Source organism: Chlorocebus sabaeus, chromosome 12 (genome assembly GCF_047675955.1).
Source record: "Chlorocebus sabaeus isolate Y175 chromosome 12, mChlSab1.0.hap1, whole genome shotgun sequence".
Taxonomy (NCBI): Eukaryota; Metazoa; Chordata; class Mammalia; order Primates; family Cercopithecidae; genus Chlorocebus; species Chlorocebus sabaeus.
This window is the reverse complement of record NC_132915.1, coordinates 63,894,412-63,918,042: the sequence shown is the minus strand read 5'-3', so window position 1 is coordinate 63,918,042 and position 23,631 is coordinate 63,894,412. Positions and strand designations below refer to the sequence as shown.

General features: G+C 40.0%; 1 protein-coding gene across 3 annotated transcripts in view; it reads right to left on the bottom strand.

The window, feature by feature from the left end:
• Positions 1 to 23,631, bottom strand: part of UNC13B (unc-13 homolog B) — a 233,211-nt gene that overhangs the window by 118,486 nt on the left and 91,094 nt on the right. The window lies entirely within an intron of this gene.

Sequence of the window (23,631 nt, the reverse complement as noted above, 5' to 3'; positions counted from 1 at the left end):
TTCTGAATTATTACAGATATTTGACTGGACTTCTTAAAAATTTGTTTTTAGAAACCGGGTCTTGCCCTATCACCCATGCTGGAGTGCAGTGACAATCATGGCTCATTGCAGCCTCAACCAATCCTCCTACCCTAGCCTCCTGAGAAGCTGGGACTACAGGCACATGCCATCACACTCAGCTAATTTTTATATTTCCTGTGGAGATGGGGTCTCACCAGGTTGCCCAGGCTGGTCTCGAACTCCTAAGCTCAAGCAATCCACCTGCCTCAGGCTCCCAAAGTGCTGGGATTACAGGAGTGAACCATGTGCCTGGCCATTTTTTAATTTTAATAAGAATTAATTGAGGCTCTTGTTTAGAATGTAAATTTTAAACTCTACTCACAGAGATTCTAACTCAAATGGCTTAGAGTAGCTTAGGAATCCGCCATTTTTGTTATTGTTGGAATCTATCTTTTTAACAAGAAACCTGGTGACTCTCATGCCAATGATTCTTGAATTACATTGCGAAAAACACAGCCATAGAATTTCCTACTTGAAAAAGCCATTAGTACTCCTGTGCTAATAGAGGAAGAAGGCAGCCAGATCCACTATCCTACCGAGTCTGAAGAAAAGTTCAATGTGATCATACAGTGAAAAAATTCTAGCAGTTCTAAGACCAAAGTACATCCTCTTTCCTAGAAGGTAAACCTCTGCACTTATCCCCATCCCCTAGGCTGGGTGACTAGGCTATAGCAACACACTCACAGGTTTCTCCTTCTGCACATTTTATCTTGTTTCTAGTGGAAAATGTAAGAAATCAGAAATAGTCACATTAAAAAATAAGGTCTATGATTATCAAAACACTCCCAGGCAACTGTTACACCACGCATTAGTAGTCCAGTACTGGCTAATTTTTCCATGACATTAAAATGATGGAATACTTAAGCCCCAGACTCCATGTGAACAGCCATCTGTTCAGGGAATGACAGGAACTCACCTATCAACTACTAAATTGTAGTAATTACCAGGTAGCTCATAAGGACCATAAACTCAAACACTAGAAATTATTCTCTTCCCTTTTTCTAGACAGTTGATTAGGTAAGTACTGTAGAACTTCTCTTTCTATGGAAAACAGTAGTAAAGAACCTATAATTAAGGAAAACACTTCAAATCTAACATTGGAGAATAACAGAAAGAAAAACTATTCACCAACCTTACTTGTGATATAGATAGAAAAATCCAAAATGAAATACAAGCAAATCAAACCTAGCATTATAGTAAAAGAAGAATTCACCATAACCAAGTAGGTTATATTTTAGAAAGGCAAAGATGATTTATTAATAGAAACTGATCAATGCATTCATTATATTAATAAGTCAAAGAAAAATACCCATGAATAATTGGTTAAGTACTATTAAGGCATTTTGAAATGTTCAACATCCACTAATATTTTTAAATATAAAAGCTCTACTGAAGTATAAGATAGAGAAAAATACACAAATCATAACTGTACTGCTCAACATTTTTGTTTTTTTTTTATTTTTTTGAGACAGAGTCTTGCTCTGTCAACCAGGCTGGAGTGCAGGGCCAAGATCTTGGTTCACTGTAACCTCTGCCTCCCAGGTTCAGACGAGTCTCCTGCCTCAGCCTCTCAAGTAGCTGGACTGCAGGCATCCGCCACCATGCCTGGCTAATTTTTTTATTTTTAGTAGAGATGGGATTTCACCATGTTGGCCAGACTGGTCTCAAACTCCTGACCTCAAGTGATCCCCCAGCCTCGGCCTCCCAAAGTGCTGGGATTACAGGTGTGAGCCACCATGCCCAGCCTGTACTACTCAATAAATACTGTGAACACACTCAGGTAACCAGCACACAGATCAAGAAACAGCATTCCCAGCACCCAGCAAAACTCTTCCTACTCCTTTTTCAGTAGCTACCAGCTTTTGAACTAGCTGTTCACACTGCCTATCACACTCTTTCCCCAGAGAGTCACATGTTAATTCCCTCACCTATTTCAAGTCTATTCAAATGTCACCTTCTCATGTGGCCAATACTCAGAATTTTATTTAAAATTGCAACTCAACTCCAATTCTAGCATTACCAACTGCTTTTCACTCTTTTATGGGTCCACTCTCTAACATCTTATATTTCCTTATTATGTTCATTGTCTATCTCTTCCCACCCAGGATCTTTGTTTTGCTCTCTGATATATCCCAAACACCTAGAACAAAACCTGGAATGTAAGTGTCAAAAACATGTTTGTAGAAGGAAGTAACAAAAGGAAAAGATGGGAGGGGGAGAAGGGGCGGGTGGGGGGGCACGGTGTTGTTGAGTGGGCCAGTGAGGCTAAATGTGAAAATAAGTACCAGCAGCAGAAATATAAATAGGTAAAATATTTTTAGAGTACAATTTGACAGTATCTAACAAAATTGTATGATTCCAATTATAGAAATGCATTTATTCAACTAATATTTATTGGGCAAAGGTACTATGGATACACAGATAAGCATATTAATAAAGCAAAGGAAAATACCTATGAACAATGGGTATACTCATGAAATGTACGGCCAAAGAAGGAAAAAAATATTAATCAAATAATCACATGAACAGAGTAAGTGCTATAGAGGAAAGATACATAATATGTAATAGGGGATAGAAGACTCATTTGCACATGTTTATAAAAAAAAGTGTATAAAGTTGCTCACTATAGTATTGTGTTTTAGTAGCAAAAACTGAGGAACAATCCAAATGTCTACAAATAGGGGAAAAAATTTTAACTTACAGTATATTCAAACTATGCAATATGTCACACTTGAATATCATCAATCTTTTATGTGCAACTACCATTTACAGGAAATACAAAAGATGGAAGAGTGTGTTAAGCTAAACTATGGGAATGTTTTGAGCAAAATCCGGAATGTAAAAAACTCTGTAAGTCAAACAAAACCATATAGTCAAATGGCCTGATTTCTTCAATAAACAAATTGTAAGGAAAAAAAGTAGGAGATGGAGGGGGAACCCATAGAATAAAAAAGAATTGTAAGACAGGGTCAGGAATGGTGGCTCACACCTGTAATCCCATCACTTTGGGAGGCTGAGGCAGGCAGATCACCTGAGGTCAGGAGTTCAAGACCAGCCTGGCCAACATGGTGAAATCCTGTCTCCACTAAATATACAAAAAAAATTATCCGGTTGTGGTGGCATGTGCCTGTAGTCCTAGCTACTCAGGAGGCTAAAGCAGGATAATCTCTTGATCCCAGGAGGCAGAGGTTGCAGTGAGCTGAGATCATAGCCACTGCACTCCAGCCTGGGTGACAGAGTGAGACTATCTCAAAAACAAAACAAAAACAAACAAACAAACAAAAATATTGTAAGACATATCAAAAAGAGAAAACAAGCAAAAATAAACTGCAGCGTTTAAAGATACATACTTGGGTGATAATATATATAGAACAAGAAGGGAGTAATTATCACAAAAGTTGGGATAGCAGGCACTTTTAGGGAACGGGGGTTGTGATTGGGAAGAGGCATATGGAGGCTTTCTGGGTTGGTTGGCAAAGGTCTATCTTTTGCCTACCTTATACTAATACATTTAAACATCTGTTTTATAAAGTTGTCTATACATCTGTGTTATATTCTACCATTAAAAAGATTTTTAATGCAGCAAACGGCTCACATCACTATAATCACTGCTATCTAATTGTTTCATTCTTCTGCAGAAAATCATTAAAGGCTCCCCCTTGCCTTCAAGATAAAATATAAACAGTTTGCTATGGCATTCAAGCCCTTCATGATATGAGTTCTCAGTGTCTCTCTGGCCTCATCTGACCCTTTCCCACTCTTCTTATTCCCTCCCCTTGAGCCATCAAGAATTTTCAACTTGCAGTACCCCAAGGTACCTTAAGTCATGCTTTTTCATCTTAGTGTCCTTGTACTATGAACTCTTTTCTCCTTCTTCACTTAACTATCTGCTACTCATCTTTCAAGACTCAATTTATGCCAAGGATTTGGGGGAGAGGTAGAAATGAATAGGTAAACTACAGAGATTGTTAGGGCAGTGAAACTATACTATACTATAAGGGTGGATATGTGTCATTACACATTTGTCAAAATCCATAGAATGTACAACACAAAGAGAGAACCATAATGTAAACCACAGACTTTGTTTGAGATATTTCCTCTAGGAAGCAGTTCCTAATCACCCCAAATTTGTATTACATTTTCTTTCTCTGTATTCCTTGAATATCAAGTACTTACCTTTCCCAAAATGGTACTACTTATGTTTCTTCCTCTCTGGACTTGAGCTCCCTGAGGTCAGGGACTTTCATTTCTTTTTTTTTTTTTTTGAGACAGTCTCTCACTCCCAGGCTCGAGTGCAGTGGTGTGATCTCAGCTCACTGCAACATCTGACCCCAGGGTTCAAGCAATTCTCCTACCTCTGCCTCTTGAGTAGCTGCGATTACAGGAGCACACCACCATGCCCAGCTAATTTTTTTTTTTTTTTTTTTGAGATGGAATCTTGCTCTGTAACCAGGCTGGAATGCAGTGGCATGATCTTGGCTCACCACAACCTCCGTCTCCCAGGTTCAAGCGATTCCCCTGCCTCAGCCTCCTGAGTAGCTGGGACTACAGGTGCGCACCACCACACCCAGCTAATTTTTCATATTTTTTAGTAGAGACAGGGTTTCACCATGTTAGCGAGGATGGTCTCGATCTCCTGACCTCATGATCCACCCACTTCAGCCTCCCAGTGAAACCTATAACAAGAAGCTGTCAGATGACCATGATTTTATGGTAATAACTGACCTTTATGCATATACAACACACACTGTACTCAGCATAGACACGTAAGTGTTGATAGCAAATGAAACTTTGATACATTAATCTGACATTTTTAACATGGTTAATTGTGTCTAATTGTAATTGAACATAAATGATAATAAGTTGATGTAATGACTGCAATTAATCACCTCAAATTTCTTTTTGGAGGAAGGCAGGATAGAAATAAATAAATGAGTCAGAAGACTAAAATTAACAATATTTTTATCAGCCAAACCATATTGTAATAGTTTATCTTTTCTTTGTTAGTTTGCCAGCACCTATAATTAGCATCAATATCAGCTGCTTCCACTGATACCACATATCTAGTGTAAAACTCATCACCCACCCTTACTGACAGTCCTACACCCATTGCACTGCCCTACCACTAAAATAATACTCCCTGTGCACTCACTCTAAGGAGTCCATAACTAGTATATTTTTTTTCCTCTCAGAGTCTTAGTCCTAGACTGGAGGTACCAGAAGCTGTGGACTGGCTGATCCTTTACTCCCCACTCCCCAGTGGGATAAGGTAGTAGGGAAAAAGAATGTTCCAGCCAGTAAGAGATTCCTTGACCAGGACTTGGGGAGTGGGGTGAGGTGGAGTATATTACCTTTTGAACCCTTTCTTCCTACTTTTCATTTATTCTACTATGAATAATGTCTCCTTTCAAACAGTACATCCCAAATAACTTCTTCAAAGGTCATCTCTAAACTCATCTTTTCTAGAATGCCTTCCTGAACGAACTTTATGCCATTCTCAACCATTTACTTCTTCTTCTGTCACCTCAGCACTTTCCTCTCTACTTCCACAATATTATTATTGAAAATGAAATCAAAGGATTACCCAAAATGAACATGTAAGCAGAAAGACAGAAGTTAAACCAGAGGAAGAACTTTGACCAGGACACTAAACAAAAGACCTAGTTATCAAGACCTCTTTTTGGGGAATCAGAAAATCGAGGACCCAGATGGTAGAGGAGAAAAAGATAGGCTAAGCAGGCAAGCAGAAAGGAGACTCAGTGAATCATGGCACAGGAACTGTTTGCTTATGGCTATCCTCAGTGTGCTATCTCTGCAATATAATTTGTAGGAAGGGTGACTGTCCCTAAAAGCTAAGGGAAGATAAAGCACTCTCATACTTTGTTAATGGGAATATAAATAGTACAGCGTCCATAGTGGGCAATTTTGTAATATATTTCAAAATTCAAACGCATTGTTAAATGTACAATGCTTTGGCCCAGCAATCCTACTTCTAGCTATTCATCCAACAGAGATATTCACCCATGTATAAAATTATGTATGTAAAATATCAATTTCAGTATTATAACTGCAAATACTGGAAGCAAGTTAAATGTACATTAATAGCAATTCTAATCCTAGTATATACCCAAAAGAATTGAAAATAGTTATTCAAATACTTGTATACTATTGTTCATAGCAGCACTATTCATAATAGCCAAAAGTGGTTTAAAAAAACCATATTTCATCAACTATGAATGGATAAACATAATATGGTATATCAGTACAACTAATTAGTATTTAGCCATAAGATGGGATAAAGGACTGATACATGCCACAATGGTGAATGAACCTCAAAAACATTATGCTGCTAAATAAACCAGTCACAAAAAGTCTACTACTATATGATTCCATTTATGTGAAATATCGAGAATGGGTAAATCCATAGAGACAGAAAGTAGATCAGTGGTTGCCAGGGTTGAGGGGTGGAGAGAATGGAGAGTGACAGTTTAATGGGTATGAGGTCTCCTTTGAGGGGGATAAAAATGTTTTGGAACTAGATAGGTAATGGTTCTAGAATTTATGAATATATTAAACGTCACTAAATTATATATTTAAAATGGTTTATTTTATGCTACATGAATTTCACCTCAATTTTTTAAATATCCATTATTATGAACATGTTCCCTACATGTAGTCATACATATATGAAAAAAAGCAAGACACTAAACATAGTTCATAGCATACTACCATTCGTGGGGATGGGGAATATATATTTATATGTTTATGAATGCATAAACTTTTTCTAGAGAAATCCACAGTAAATGGTAGTAGTGGTTACCTCTGGGTAGAAACTATATGGCTAAAGGACAGGGTACAGAAAAAAAGGTGTTTTTCATAGCATACATTTTTATATCGAATTTTGTACCTTACGCACATGGTTCCTTTCAAAAAATAAAATAAAATGGGGAAAATATCCTACTTATAAGATAAACAAGAATCAGCTACCTACGGAACTCCAGAATGATTAGGATGCTTTAATGCAATAGCCAATACAGGAGGCTCAGACAAAAAAAAAAAGTGGCAAAAAGGTAGAACAAAGGTGGCAAAAGAAGTATATGACCTGGGGACCTATGCCTTCTGGGATTTTAAAAATGAGAAGGAGAAATAGAGGACATTGAAGAAGTGGATGAATCTGCAGAGTGGAGGCCAGCTGGTAATGCAATCCTATTTTCCTGCAGGGCATGTGGTCCTGGGTAAATAAGTAAAAAGTAATCATAAGGCTCTTCTGCTTCCAGTGTTCACAGAAACAGGTCTTCCGTCACAGCAACAAAATTTTAGCCATCAAAATATTAAGTGGCCAAAACTTTCAATTTCTACGATGCATTTAAACAGAGAGAAGCTGATAGACGACAATGAGGACTCTAGGTATCTGGAGTGAGAGAAAGAAAAAGCTCCCAAAGAAATGAATCTGCCAAACTGGGCGAGCCCTGTACATCTTGGCTTTCTGCAGGCCAGCAACAACAGGGGGATTCATTTCCTCTGGCAGATTAGCAAGCACAACTATGACATCACTGTACTGTAAGTCAGTGTGTCCTGCATCTTTGTAATCCTCTCCTCCTTCTTTTCATTTATACTACTGTGAACAATCTTTCATTTCAATGAACACATTTTGACTAGTTCTTTCAAAAGTAATTTCTAAACATACATTTCTGGAAAGCCTTCTTGAACAAACTTTATGCCATTCTTTTTTTTTTTTTTTTTTTTTTTTTGAGACGGAGTCTTGCTCTGCCGCCCAGGCTGGAGTGCAGTGGCCGGATCTCAGCTCACTGCAAGCTCCGCCTCCCGGGTTCCCGCCATTCTCCTGCCTCAGCCTCCCGAGTAGCTGGGACTACAGGCGCCGCCACCTCGCCCGGCTGGTGTTTTGTATTTTTTAGTAGAGACGGGGTTTCACTGTGTTAGCCAGGATGGTCTCGATCTCCTGACCTCGTGATCCGCCCGTCTCGGCCTCCCAAAGTGCTGGGATTACAGGCTTGAGCCACCGCGCCCGGCCTTTATGCCATTCTTAACCATTTATTTATTCCTTTGCCACCTCAGGACTTTCCTTCTTTCCATGGTATTACTGTATACCCATTGAGTATACAGTATACTTTCCATGGTATTACTGGGTACACACTGTGAATATGTAATTATAAATTACATATTCAAGTTGCTGTCTTTGTACAATTACCTCTTCTGACTTGAGTCTAGGTTGTGATTCAGATCTTTTTATTGTTTTTGCATTCTCCCATTAATTATTTCCTGGCCTCTGCAAATATACTCCCTGGTTTATGTAGCTACTCACTAAGAACAAGAACTCCCCCAAGAAAATATAAAAGCCTTTGCAAAGGAGAAAATGAAAAGCTCTATAATGGATAAGCTCCTTTGTACTCAAGGGCTTTGGATTTCTTTTCTGTAATGCTGGAGTCTCAAAGCTTCACGGGAAAAATTAAGAAAAGTATGACAGTTCTCTGTCTGGCATCTGCTTCAATGTCATTTCTACTAGGGATACCCGTGAGCATTTTAATGCTTATAAATTACCTTACAATATAGCCAACAAAGCATTAGTTATTGCCAACCTCACGTCTCAATTGCTGAATATGAATCTAATAGTCATAATTACAGAAGCATCCTAGCAATCTACAAGCTCTGGAGAAAGTAAATTTCCAACCCGAAGAAAAAGGATGCCATCTTCCAGAAAATACTGCAAATTACACTCTCTTTCAACGATCATTGTTTTGTTTGTTTGTTTTTTTCCTCCTTTATTTTTCCTCTAAAGGCTAAATTGTCTTCCCCTAAAACCTGGATGGGATGAGGTTCCTCAGGGGAAAACAACCAAGCATCACTCCCTGAGTGCCTAACACATCAGACAGCAAAACTAAGAAACCAAAGACTGATGAGGGAAAACACGATCGCTCAGGGAGCAATGATAAATCTAAGAAAATGTTTTGAGTACATTACTAAACTATACTAAAGGATAATGATGAGTGGTAGGCTAATGGGTATTAGTTCCATTATTATGCTCTAAAACTTTTTTATTTTACATTTATTCTTTCATAATTCAGACAAAAAGAACAATTTGGCCTCTGTGGGAGGGAAAACAATTATCATTGAAAGACATTGCATAACTAAAATTTTGACTCAGTTTTTAAAAATAAAAATTAAAATGTTAGGGGAATATACACGAAACTGTGAAGAGTAGTTATCCCGGAGTGGAATAGAGGCGGGAAATTGAAGAGTACTTTCACTTTCTATATTACACATTTCTGAATCATTTGAAGACTTTTATAGTATACACGTTACATATTTCTATTTTTAAAAAAGTTTAAGAAAGGGACTCAATATGTTGGAAGAGGAAAAAAATAACTCTTCACAACACCACAAAAAGTGACCACTACGAATTCAAAATTAGTGAGGAAACTAACATAGTCTATGGACATAAACTGCAGAAGTTCTTGACCCAGGAACAAATGTGTGAAAGTCATTCTAGGAGGGTGAGTGTAGACAGAGGAAACATTTCTATCGTATTCAAGGCCAGGATTTTGGGAAACAGATCTTTGCTATGGAAAGCAATGGGGAAAATAAAATAAACCATCTATTTATTCACTTTTTTTTTTTTCTGAGACAGGCTCTCACTCTGTCACCCAGGCTGGAGTGCAGTGGCATTATCTTGGCTCACTGCAGTCTCAACTTCCTAGGCTCAAGTGATCCTCCCACTTCAGACTCCCAAGTAGCTGGGACTACAAGCACACACCACCACATCAGGCTAATTTTTGTATTTTTTGTAGAGAGAGGGTTTCATCATGTTGCTCAGGCTGGTCTCGAACTCCTGAGCTCAAGCAACCTACCCACCCTAGCCTCCCGAAGTACTGGGATTACAGACACAAGCCACTGCACCTAGCCCCTGTGGCTTTTAAATAAATCCTTAGAACATAGTGAGAACCCAAAAAGGACACTGATCAAGAAGTATTCAAATCTCAACTATAAGTTAGCTGTGGACATTTTATTGTAGTATATGGTACTCTAAAACCAATTCAGGCCAGGCACAGTGGCTCACACCTGTAATCCCAGCACTTTGGGAGGCTGAAGCAGGCAGATGATTTGATGTCAGGAGTTGAAGACCAGCCTAGCCAACATCACGAAACCCTGTCTCTATTAAAACTACAAAAATTAGCCTGGCGTGGTTCTGGGTGCCTGTAATCCCAGCTACTCGGGAGATTGAGGAAGGGGAATCACTTGAACCCAGGAGGCAGAGGTCACAGTGAGCCGAGATCACACTACTACACACACTCCAACCTGGGCAACAAAGTGAGACTCCATCTCAGAATGAATGAATGAATGAGTAAATAAAACCAATTCAAAGGATGGAAAGAATAATCAAAAGATCTCTCTGATGTATATACCTGTATATTCAAACAGCAGTAAAACTTCTCAGATGATTCACAAGAAAATGATAATGATGATTACCTCTGGGGAGAAGACTCAAGTGGCTGGAGAATAGGAACAGGAGGGAGACCTTTTATTATACTCCCTTTAATATTTTAAAACTTTTATACCAAGTATATTAGCTACTCAATAAATGAATTAATTTTAATTAAAGCAAAGGGCAGTAGCCACATAAGAAAAGCACATGTTTCTGAATGGCAAATTATATCCCATGAGATTTTTGCCATCACAGGGTGGTGGTACAGCGGAAAGAACACAGACATTTGAGTCAAGCCGACCAAAGTTTTAACCCTAGTTCACCCATTTCCTAGAAACAAGTGATGCAGAAAAAGATAACTGGTTGGGAGACTTGGGAGAAAAAAAGACTCTGAGCTGCTCTTCACAATACCATGCAAAGTGGCCATTAAGAATTCATAACTTGGCCGGGCGCGGTGGCTCAAGCCTGTAATCCCAGCACTTTGGGAGGCCGAGATGGGTGGATCACGAGGTCAGGAGATAGAGACCACCCTGGCTAACATGGTGAAACCCCATCTCTACTAAAAATACAAAAATATTAGCCGGGCGTGGTGGCGGGTGCCTGTAGTCCCAGCTACTCGGGAGGCTGAGGCAGGAGAATGGCGTGAACCCGGGAGGCGGAGCTTGCAGTGAGACGAGATAGTGCCACTGCACTCCAGCCTAGGCGACAGAGCAAGACTCCGCCTCAAAAAAAAAAAAAAGAATTCATAACTTTATCCAGCCAAGGTAAAGAAAAGAAAAAAAAAAAAGAATTCAAAACTAACAAGAAAACCAATACATTATACAACTTTAAATCACAAATGACTTAAATCAGAATTTTAACCCAGAGGACACTGAACAAAATGCTCCAAACCCATGATATCTATTGAAGTATGATTTCACAGTATGACAAAAAATGATTGGGAAATTATGGAGCTGGACATCACTTTTATGAGAGAGCACTGCAATTTGGATGCAGCCAAAGGCCAGCTGGTGTAGGGACTAAATAGCCCACTCATAGGGCCCTAAATTTAAGTGAATAGCATACATATTATATTATGGCTTCAAGAAGTGGATGCATTTATAATTAAACCCAAGGTAGCAATGTCCCAGAGGAACCTGGGCATCAGGAGAGAGTTCAATAATCTCTCAGGTCTCCCAGGATTATCTTTGGCATCTGTCCCCCAAATTTCATTGTGGGGCATTCTTTATGAAGGCTGCCAGAAGTCCTAGCAGGCCGTGCTAATGTCTTCAGAGGGCCTGCCACAGAATAGGAACATGTCATTACAAGGGGATACAGAGGACAGATTTTCTGAGTTCCGTGCCTTCAAAATTCAGTTACAGTGAGAGATTCTGGTTCTCTTTAAGGCATTATTAGGAACATGGATTAATCTACTATACACTCTTGAATCTGTAAGACATGCAAATTCTTGACTGGGTGAGGTGGCTCACACCTGTAATCCCAGCAGTTTGGGAGGCTAAGGCAGGAGGATCACTTGAGGCCTGGAGTTTGAGACCAGCCTGGGCAACATAGTGAGACCCCCATTTCTACAAAAAAAAGAAAAGAAAAGAAAAAAAAAGAATGCTAGTATTAGTTGAGAGTGCGAGGCCACAAAGCTGTCTAAGAGATACGTCTCCTGATAGGCAGGGGTTATCAGCATGGTGCCTACTGTCATATGGAAAATAAGTAATACAGATACAGATTTCTAGCCAGGCTTCTTTTTTACTTGGAGCTGTGTGAGGTAGTTAGGTCTGATCGTCAGGAAGCACTAGATCCTCTCAAGATGGTGTCCTCTGGCATGAAATAGTGGAGTGATAGTCCCATACTCTACATGACCAAGCTTTGACACAGTAATTGCCACTTAGGTCAGCTCCCTCTGGCTGTGGTGGGTCCAGAATAAAAGAAAGGTATCCTGGACCAAAAACAAGTGGATAACATTTCCTGTTCTACTGAAAGTCCGTAAGACCCAACTAGGAAAGCAAGTCCTAGCCTCCACTGAGAGACAGCCAACATAGCCCACAGGCCTGAAGCTAGTCTTGTTTCTGGTAGGTGTGAAAATGAGACTAAGGGAAGCACTGGCAGTACCTGCCTAGAGTTTTGTTTGTGGTTGATTTTAGTTGGGGATCATACCATCATCACTTGTAGAGCAGGCAGGAACCTAATCTTTCAAGTGGGGAATACCTAGTTACATATACAGTATGACCTATTTCTCTGCCTCCCCTAACAGGTAGAATATTAGAAATAAGACAGGTAATAGAGTGGCAGTGAACAGTTTTAGATGGAGACCAAGAATAATAAGAGGCTATAAGAGGAGTATTTGAATATGGTGCACACTAGGGATATAAGTATCAGGTCTAATGGCTGAAAAGTAGTGGAAAGCATTGAAAACCTACTGCTTCCCATCTAAGAATCAACAAATATCAATGCAATGGACACTAGGACCAGGACATTTGACAGTAAGAGTTGAAAATGAGGAAGGGTAAGTAATTTTATTAAACATGCCTCTTTTGGGTATGCTGGTAAAAGAAATTCTTTTGAAGTTTGTGGTGGTCAAATAATTTGTGACAACCGAGCAACTAAGCAGTACATTACTGGCAATGCTTCTGAATGTTTGGTCACTTGTTATTCATGATGCGACTCACATCCAACTGTTCTGAACTGATTCATTCTTCAAGAAAATTTTTAAACAATATGTTGGGTTATGCCCTGTTCTACTAATTTAAAAGAATGATTCATACTCAGGATATTTTGGTTTATGATTTGTATAGATCACTAATTATAGGCAATACTGTAACAAAACCAGTGAAACAAACCCTTAACAGATAACCAGAAAAACCTCTTTGAAACTCCAAGGTGGGCTATATCTCAAGCAAAAGTTCAAGCTATCTTTGAGATCATAATATATATAGAAATAACACAGACCCCAGAAGCTTTTTGTTTCAGACATGGTAAGTGGTTAAGGGAGGCTTTAGGGATATCATCAATAAAAGGTACATCACAACTCTAAAAGCTACTTAGAATTTTCAGTGAAGGAATCACTGGTATTGTTAAACTAAACTATGTCAATCTCCACAATAAATTATCATTCAACTAAGTCTCAAATTCAAATTTAAAAAGTGAATCTATGATAACTTCCTTCTGTATTGTCAGGTTTAGGTCATTTTAAAATATTTATCCCTTTTAAAATTGTCATAAAATAAATGCATGTTCTTTGGAGGAAATCTGGAAAGTACAATAAAGTATAAAGAAAAAATAAAACAGGTCAGGCGTGGTGGCTTACGCCTATAATCCCAGCACTTTGGGAGGCCAAGGCGGGTGGATCACTTGAGGTCAGGAGTTTGAGGCCAGCCTGGTCAACACGGTGAAACCCTGTCTCTACTAAAAACACAAAAATTAGCCACGTGTGATGGTAGGCGCCTGTAATCCCAGCTACTCAGGAGGCTGAGGCAGGAGAATCGCTTGAACCTGGGAGGCAGAGGTTGCAGTGACCTGAGATTGTGCCACTGCACTCCAGCCTGGGTGATAGAGTGAGACTCCATCTCAAAAAAAAAAAAAAAAAAAGCTTACTTATAATCCTACCACTGAAAGCCATTATTAAAACTATATTTCCTTGTGGTTTTTCTAGGTATATGTGTATATAATTTATTTTTTAGATAACTGAGATCATCTTAATCAGGTTAGGATCCTATTTTTAAAAACTGATACATATATTTCCTATATCTTAAAAAATTATGTAAAAGTATACAATTCCATCATATGGAAATACCATAATTATCCATACTTCCTTTCTTTGTAATTTTTCACCATTATAAATAAAACCTATACATAAATCTTCCTTTGTACCTCTAGTTATTTTCCTTGAACACTTCCTAGAAGTAAAATCACTGAGTTAGAAAGGTTGTACTAATTTACATACCCTAGCAGTATAAGCAGTCATCTCACCAAACCCTCATCAGATGCTAAATCACTTTTGAATCAATTCTCAACTGTAGCCAGTGATACTGTCATTAATACAGTGGGTGGGCAAAGCAGACATGTATAAAAACTGAAAAGAGCAGAAAGTTGTTGAACTTAGCAGTAGTCAGACTGTTTGGTATGGCAACATGGTGTGTTGCTACATTATTTGACAAGATATAGGTACAAATATTATCCTTATTGAAGAGTGAAGTGTGAATACCTTAGAAAGTTTAGGTATCTTTGGAAAAGAAACAGACCAGTTTATCTCTCTAGCTCAACTTCTGACCATTTAGCCTTGTAGCTAAATGTTTATATTATACTGATACCATTTGTTGCAAGATTTGTATCAAATATGCAAATCAGATTGCACAGCCTCAGAACAGCTCTATAAATTGCGGGGCAATAAGACCTGCAAAAGTAAACATGATGTACTGAGGCTCAAGCATGCAAAAAGTCACATGCATCTCTTGGTATCTGCTACCAACTCCCAGCTGAGGCCACATCTGAAGAACATATCCTAAAAGAAAGTATATCCACCTTCTAACGTGAATATATAAAATCTAACCTGCTAAAAGGAAGGAAAGTAATGGGAATTTGTGGTGGTAGTAAGAATGATTTTAACAGAGATGCAAAGGCAATTTAAGCGGGGCGGGGCGTGTGTCTGGTTTTTTTTTTTTTTTTTTTTTTTTTGAGACGGAGTCTCACTCTGTCACCCAGGTGGAGTGCAGTGGCATGATCTCAGCTCACTAAAACCTCCACCTCCCAGGTTCAAGTGATTCTCCTGTCTCAGCCTCCTGAGCAGCTGGGATTACAGGCGCCCGCCACCACACCCAGCTAACTTTTGTATTTTTAGTAGAGATGGGGTTTTACCATGTTTGCCAGGATGATCTCCATCTCCTTGACCTCGTGATTCACCCGCCTTGGCCTCCCCAAGTGCTAGGATTACAGGCATGAGCCACCACACTAGGCCAAAAATGCCTTTTTAACACATGGTCTTAGAACAACTGGAAATCCACATGCAGAAAGATGATCTTCACTCAAATCATAGCACATACAAATGCAATGTGTGAACCTTGATTAACTTCTACAATGGTACAAAAAGGACAAGAAAGTTTGGGGGAAAACTGGGGATACTTGAATATAGGATAGATATCAATGACATTATAAAATTTTGTTAAATTCTTGGTGTGTTGGTGGTTTTGTAATCTTATATGAGTTTATATTCTAAGGTTAAAAAAAAAAACTTTCAAGAATCTTAAAGACTGTTGTCTTATTGTTGGTAATAGCACTGGGTATATTAATCCTAAAATTTGCTTGTGTACATTACTGGACACAGCAAATGAATAAATAACTTGGTGTTCTTGGGAATAGAGGTTCTCATTGGAAGATATATATGTATGTGTGTGTGTATATACATGTGTGTATATATATATGTGTATATATGTGCATAATACACACACACATATATATATTTATATGAGAGAGAGAGAGAGCGAGAGAGAGAGAGAGAGAATGAAAAAAGACCAGGAAAACCTTGTGATAAGGGTGTTAATTGATGATACCAGTATGAACGTAGTGTATTTCCTAGTTCCATCCAAAGAGCCAAGAAGCAAGAGCCCTCCTGTAGCAACGAGCAAAACTAGTGCCAAGATCTTGATTTCTAAATACCATTCCCCACTAAAAATAACCAGGCTCATTGGAGAAACGACTTATTCTAGGACTGAGGAGGCAAAGTACAAGATGAACTTGGAATATTTTGTACTAAGGAAGGAAGGAAGTGGTCAAAGAATGATAGGGCCATGTCAAAATGACACAGGATCCAGTTAAAAGGAACACTCACAGGTCAAATTCAGGACAATTTGAGCATCAAAGAAAATGGCAGAACAGGATTACAAAACACTGGGTAAAAAAAAAAATCATGTGTCCATAGTGATACTCATTTTAAAAGAGGGATAGGGGCCGGGCACAGTGGCTCAAGCCTGTAATCCCAGCACTTTGGGAGGCCGAGACGGGTGGATCACGAGGTCAGAAGATCGAGACCATCCTGGCTAACACGGTGAAACCCCATCTCTACTAAAAAATACAAAAAACTAGCCGGGCGAGGTGGCGGGCGCCTGTAGTCCCAGCTACTCGGGAGGCTGAGGCAGGAGAATGGCGTGAACCCGGGAGGCGGAGCTTGCAGTGAGCTGAGATCCGGCCACTGCACTCCAGCCTGGGCAACAGAGTGAGACTCTGTCTCAAAAAAAAAAAAAAAAAAAAAAAAAAAGAGGGATAGGGAGTATGAGAAGAGCGAAAGCTCTTCTTTACAAAAGACTGACAACTACTTAGTATAATAAAAGTGTGACAGTGACACAATAAGAAATAAATATTTGGTCTCTGACCCCAGTTCTTGGCACACAGCTTCTAAAACCCTTTTAACTCCTTGATAGGGATAAGAAGACTGTCTTTTGTTATTCATAATAAGCCCCTTTCAATCATACCTGAGTTAGTGCTAATGTGATAACTCTTGGAGGATAGAGGCTAGTTGCCACAAGAACCAACTTTGTGATTAGAGGGTTAGAACTTTCAGTCCCACCCCACTAACTCCAGGGAGAAAAGAGGAGCTGAAGGTTGAGCTAATTAATCACCAATGATCAATGATTTAACCAATCATACTTACATATGATGTGTCCATAAAAACCCCAGTCAAAGGTGTTTAGAGAGTTTCCACACTGGTGAACAAAAATGCACCCACAAGCAGGGAGAGTAGTGCACCCAAAACTCCACAGGGACAGAAGCTCCTGTGCTCAGACCCTTCCAGACTTCCCCCAGTGTATCTCTTCATCTGGCTATTTGTTTGTATCCTTTAAAATACCCTTTTAATCAATCGGTAATACCAAATTAACTGTTTGCCTGGGTTCTGTGAGCCATTCTAGCAAATTATCGAATGTGAAGAGGGGTTTGTGGGAACTCCAGTTTATGGCCAGTTGGTCAGTAGTTCAGGCAGTAACCTGGGATGTATGATTGGTGCCTAAAGTGGGGGGCAGTCTTGTGGGACTGAGCCCTTAACCTGTAGGGTGTACACTAACTCCACATCTCTAGTGTCAGAATTAAGTCATGGGACACTCAGTTGATGTCAGCGCTTGGTATGGAAAACATACTTGGTGTCAGAATTGTGCAAATATAGAGAAACCATTTTTTCCTTTTAAAAAGGAATGACAGAATTAGAAAATCATCATTTTGCAACCACAGTGTAATAATAAATTTAGGCAATGATCATAATACATCCTAAAACTAATGCATGGAAGTTTGTTTAAATAAAAGCAGTGTACACACAGTCTCAAAGTATCGCTGCCACTACAGAGTTACAAAGGAGAAAAATACCTTTGCAACAAAGAGATCCAGAAAACATCATCTGAACTAATAATTAACATCAGCATCACAAATAAAGGGACAAACTGACATCACCTGTGCAGTAACCTGAATCAAATTATGAGGAAATAATCAGACAAATCCAGATTTTAGGAAATTTTTTTGAGACGGAGTCTCGCTCTGTCACCCAGGTTGGAGTGCAGTGGTGCAATCTTGGACTCACTGCAACCTCCGTCTCAAAGGTTCAAGCAATTCTCCTGCCTCAGCCTCCCGAGTAGCTAGGATTACAGGCGCCCACCACCACACCTGGCTAATTGGCTAATTTTTTGTATTTTTAGTAGAGATAGGGTTTCACTGTGTTAGCCAGGATGGTCTCGATCTCCTGACCTTGTGATCCGACGGCCTCAGCCTCCCAAAGTGCTAGGATTACAGGCGTGAGCCACTGCACCGGCCAGAAAATTTTGTTAGGACAATTTAACTAGATCCTTGTTAGCTGTCTTGTACAATGTCTATGTCAATGTGGGATCCAGAAACCTTTGGGAGAGCAACTGTTGGTGAAGAGAGGTTACTCCTTCCCCTCTCCACCTCCTGGGGAGGGGAAAAATGAATATTTTTCTGCTCTGAATCCAAGTCAGGAGGAGCTTCACAATTTACAAAGGTTAGGGATGCCTACAAGAATGGGAGTGGAGCCAGACAGGTTGGATGTCTGTTTGGACAGGAGACTTGCTGATGTGAAATGTGTACCTATCTAAGCAGCCAAAGAGGACAGAGGAGGCAGGGCTGGGAGACGGAGAAGAGAATGGAACGGCTTGCCTATATCCTTTGTTTCTCAGGGCAAGAATAAGTGAGTTCCCATGGGTCATATGAATTCTGTGGAATGTGGTTGAGTCTGAGTTATCTTGATATTTCCCCATTCAAGAAGCCTCTAACTAACTGGATACCGCAGCAACAAGCTAAGTACATCTTTTGGTAGTAGTCGATAGCAGGACAAAATAAGTTAATCCAGAGCAATCACTCACATAAGACCCCAGGGAGTCCCCAAAAGTAACATTTAGAGACTCACGCATGCACCCCAGTGAGAAAGCCAGCACTCACCTACTCCTCAGAGGGGAGGAACAACCAAGCAATATCAGCCAGAGAGGCAACAATCACCAACAAAGAGATCAATGTCTCCTAGGAAAACTAATGTTATCACTCTTAGAACACATCTTCATTCTTCAGTCTCAACGTAAGTCTTGCCCCTGTCCCATGAAGACTGCACTGAATACTGACACAGCATGTGAATAAGACACTGCAGTGTTTCTGCACATGTAACCCAGAACTTAAAGTATAATAATAATTTTGAAAAAGACACTGCAGTGAAGTGACTGCCCATGGCATGGATATGTCTTTGTGAACTGGCATTCATCAACACAGTCCAGGTCTCCTCCAGTCCTTAGTCACTAGGACACAGAGAACACTTCTGAGAGAGACATCTCTTATTCCTGCCCAAGTGGTTCCAATAGGACCAGAGGCTCACTTTCCCACTTTTAGAAAGCCCAAGACTCATTTTGGAGCAGGTGCAACTTGGAGCATAGGAATCTCTTTGTGATGGTCCATCTGCCTAAGACACAACACCTAGCCATCCCCTCTTTGACTCCTGCTGCTTCACCAGTGCCCTAACACAGAAAGTAGACACAAGGTCCCAATGTATCTACCCTGGTCACTTACTTACTTTCTTTCCTCATTCTCCTTGCATTTCTCTCTCCTCCCATTCAAGTCAAAAGAAGCTCTTCTTAGTTAGAAATTGGGAGATTCAGGTGAAACTCTGTTCCCTCTCATAACAGTTGTCCAGAATATTTTGTGTATTCTCCTAAAATCTTAGGCTTTGGGAAGTTAAAACCACAAAGATCATTTCTTCTGCTCTCTGCCTTTCCTGTCTTTCAACAAATGGGCACAAGTCAGCCTAAATGCTAGAACTGGTAATAATATGGGGGATAGAAAACAAATGGACATAATAAATCACAATAATTACCCTACAACATTTTAAAATAAATATATCACAGTTAACAAATGAGACAAAAACTTCCCAGAATAAAAGTGAGTGCAGAATATTGTTACTGAATGTTAAAAGAGAAAGGTTTGACTTGAGACAAAATATTCGGGAAAAGCAGACAGTCTGTCTCAATACTTTTAAAGAATCCCATCACTTTTAAGAGTATATACAGGCCGGGCGCGGTGGCTCAAGCCTGTAATCCCAGCACTTTGGGAGGCCGAGACGGGTGGATCACGAGGTCAGGAGATCGAGACCATCCTGGCTAACACGATGAAACCCCGTCTCTACTAAAAAATACAAAAAACTAGCCGGGCGATGTGGCGGACGCCTGTAGTCCCAGCTACTCGGGAGGCTGAGGCGGGAGAATGGCGTGAACCCGGGAGGCGGAGCTTGCAGTGAGCTGAGATCCGGCCACTGCACTCCAGCCTGGGCGACAGAGCGAGACTCCGTCTCAAAAAAAAAAAAAAAAAAAAAAAAAGAGTATATACAAATAACTGGGTATAGAGTCACATCGTTTTTCAATTTTTTAACTTATTTATTTTTAAATAGAGACGGGGTCTCGTGATGTCGCCCAGGCTGGTTTCAAACTCCTGGCCTCAAGTGATTCTCCTGCCTTGGCCTCCCAAAGTGCTGGAATTACAGGCATGAGCCACCACTTCCAGCCAGAGTAACTCTTGTATCAAAGGGAGAGTTTCTTTAGAGCAGTAGCCCAGTGATTTCTGAAAATACTTTGGAAACATCTTATAAATGGCTGCAGAGGATTGATCCTAACACACTGGGTAGTGGGGGGCCATCCATGTGAAGGAATCTGAGGACTAGGAAGCAATAGAATCACATGATGCTACAGCTAGAAAAGTCCTAGAGATCATCTAGAACACCGCCTCCATTTATTACTTCAAGAAACTGAAGTTGACAGTGGGATGACTTCCAAAGTCAGAGAGAGACAGCAGCAAACCCAGGTTAAGAACAAGGACTCAACTGGGCTTAGTGGCTCAATGCCTATAATCCCAGCACTTTTGGAGACGAAGGCAGGCAGATCACTTGAGGTCAGGAGTTCAAGACCAGCCTGGCCAACAAAAATACAAAAATGGGCCCGGTGTGGTGACACATGACTGTAGTCCCAGCTACTCAGAGGCTGAGGCAGGAGAATCACTTGAACCAGGGAGACGGAGGTTGCAGTGTGCCAAGACTGCGCCACTGTACTCCAGCCTGGCTAACAGAGTGAGAGAGACTCCATCTCAAAAAAAAAAAGAAAAAGAATGCACAAGGACTCAATTACTTTTCTTAATAATAACTTTGTTTTTAATTGTAGAGATGGGGGTCTCACTCTGTTGCTTGGACTAGTCTTGAACTTCAGCCTTAAGCCATCCTCCCGCTGCAGCCTCCCGAAATGCTGAAATTACAAGCATGAGCCACTGTGCCTGGTCAAAAATAACTTTCAACTATTAAGAAAATTTAAGGCCACAATCCCATATCCTAGAGACAAATTTGGTTAATATTTTGATAATTATTTTCCTAATAATTTTTCTTATATTGTATAGATGCATTTACAGAAGTGTATACATGTGCTCAGGCTGCCATGACAAAATAACATAGGCTGGGGAGCTTAAACAACAGAAATTTATTTTCTCACGGTCTGAGGCTGGAAAGCCCAAGGTCAATATTCCCACAAGGTTTGGTTTCGGTGAACATCTCTTCCTGGCTTGCAGATGGTCACCTTTTTGCTGTGTCCTCACATGGTGGAGAGAGCAAGTTCTCATGTCTTTTCTTCTTAAATGGGCCCCAGCCCTATTAGATTAGGGCTCCATCCTAATGACTTCATTTAACCTTTATCACCTCCTCCCAAGTCCTATGTCCAAATACAGTCAAATTGGGAATTAGGGCTTCAGCATGTGAATTTGGAGAGGACACAATCAAGTTCATAGAATTCTGCCCTAGCCTCCCATAATTCATGTCTTTATCACACGCAAGATACATTCATTCCATCCCAACAGCCCCAAAAGTCTTAACTTGTTCAATTTCCACTTCAAAGTCTAAAGTCCCAAGTCTTACCTAATTATCATCTAAATAAGACTTGAGTGATCTTGAGTAAAGAGTCATCCTAAAGCAAAATGCCTTTCCAGCTATGAACCTGTGAAACCAGACAAGTTATGTGTTTCCAAAATAAATGGTAGGGCAGACATAGGCTAGACATTCCCATCTCAAAAGAGAGAAACAGGGAAGAAAGGAAGGGGTGACAGGTCCTAAGCAAGTTCAAAGCCTACCAAAGTGAATTCCATTACATCTAAGATTCAAGAATAATTATCTTTGGCTTGATATATCTATCTCCTTGGCTTTTCAGGAGCTGCCTCGCTGTGATAGGCCTGCCCTCTTACATAATGAAGTAAATGACCTTGCCCCCAGGTCCGTGGTGAAGGTGGCAGCCCTGATGACCTCTGTCACTTTGAGGGTAATTCTTTCCTTTCCCTGGAAAACAGCACAGATTCACAGTCAAATAGCTCTATGGTCCAGTCTTCTAGAACCTAAGAAGTCCAACAGTCTTCCTTCACTCATTTCTCTCCTCTTGCATTTTACCATAAGCAGTAAGGGAGAGCCACATCACATCTTCAAAACATTGCTTAGAAATTTCTCCTGCTAGATATGCAATTTAATTGCTCTCAGGTTCTACACCTTCTACAAAACACTAGAACACAAGTCAGCCAAGTTCTTTGCCACCTTATAACAAGGATCATCCTTCTTTCAGTTATTTCCTTATTAACTGTTTCTGAGACCTCACAAAAATTGCCCTTAAAATCTACACTCATACCAACATTCTGATCATGAATAATTATACATTCTCTAAGATGGAAGTTTTCTCTGTAGCTCTCCTCTTTTCTTTCTAAGCCCTCACCAGAATCACCTTTCATGCCCATATTCCTAACAATAATCCCTTTATGGAAATCTCAGTTTTTTCTAGCATGCACCTCAAAACTCTTCCAGCCTCTACCCATCACCCAGTTTCAAAGCTACTTGTGAATTTTTTGGTATTTGTTTCACCAACGATCCATCTCTTAGTACCAAAATCTGCAGCAGTCTTCTTGGACTGCCTTAACAAAATACCTTAGACTGGGTATCTTAAGCAACAGAAATTTATTTCTCACAGTTCTGGAGGCTAGAAAGTCCAAGATCAAGGGGCCAGCTGATTCAATTCCTGGTGAGGGCTTTCTTCCTGGCTTACAGATGGCTACCTTCTTACTGTACCCTCACTTGGTAAGGACAGAGTTCTGCTATCTCTTCTTCTTATGAGGGCACCAGCCCTATCAGATTATGACCTCACTTAACCTTTATCACCTCCTCACAGGCCCTATCTCCAAATATAATAATATTGGGGGTTAAGGCTTCAATATATGAATGGGGGGGTAGACACAATTAAGTTCATAGCAATGAGTCTTAAATTGCTTATGTGTTTATATACATATATACACACACACTGAGGGTTTTAAGTTGACCCTTAAACAACATAAGCTTGAACTACATGGGTCCTCATATGGATCTTTTTCAATGAGACACAGATAGAAAATGCAGGATGTGAAACCCGCATATACAGTGGGCCAAGTTTTCATATAGGTGGGTTCCTAAGGGCCAAGTGAGGAATTTGATTATGCACAGATTTTGGTACATGCAGGGGTCCTGGAACCAATCCCCCAAGTATACTGAGGGATAACTGTAATACTTTTTTTTTTTTTTTTTACCAAGTTTCATGAAAATGTTCCTATTATTCAAAGCATGA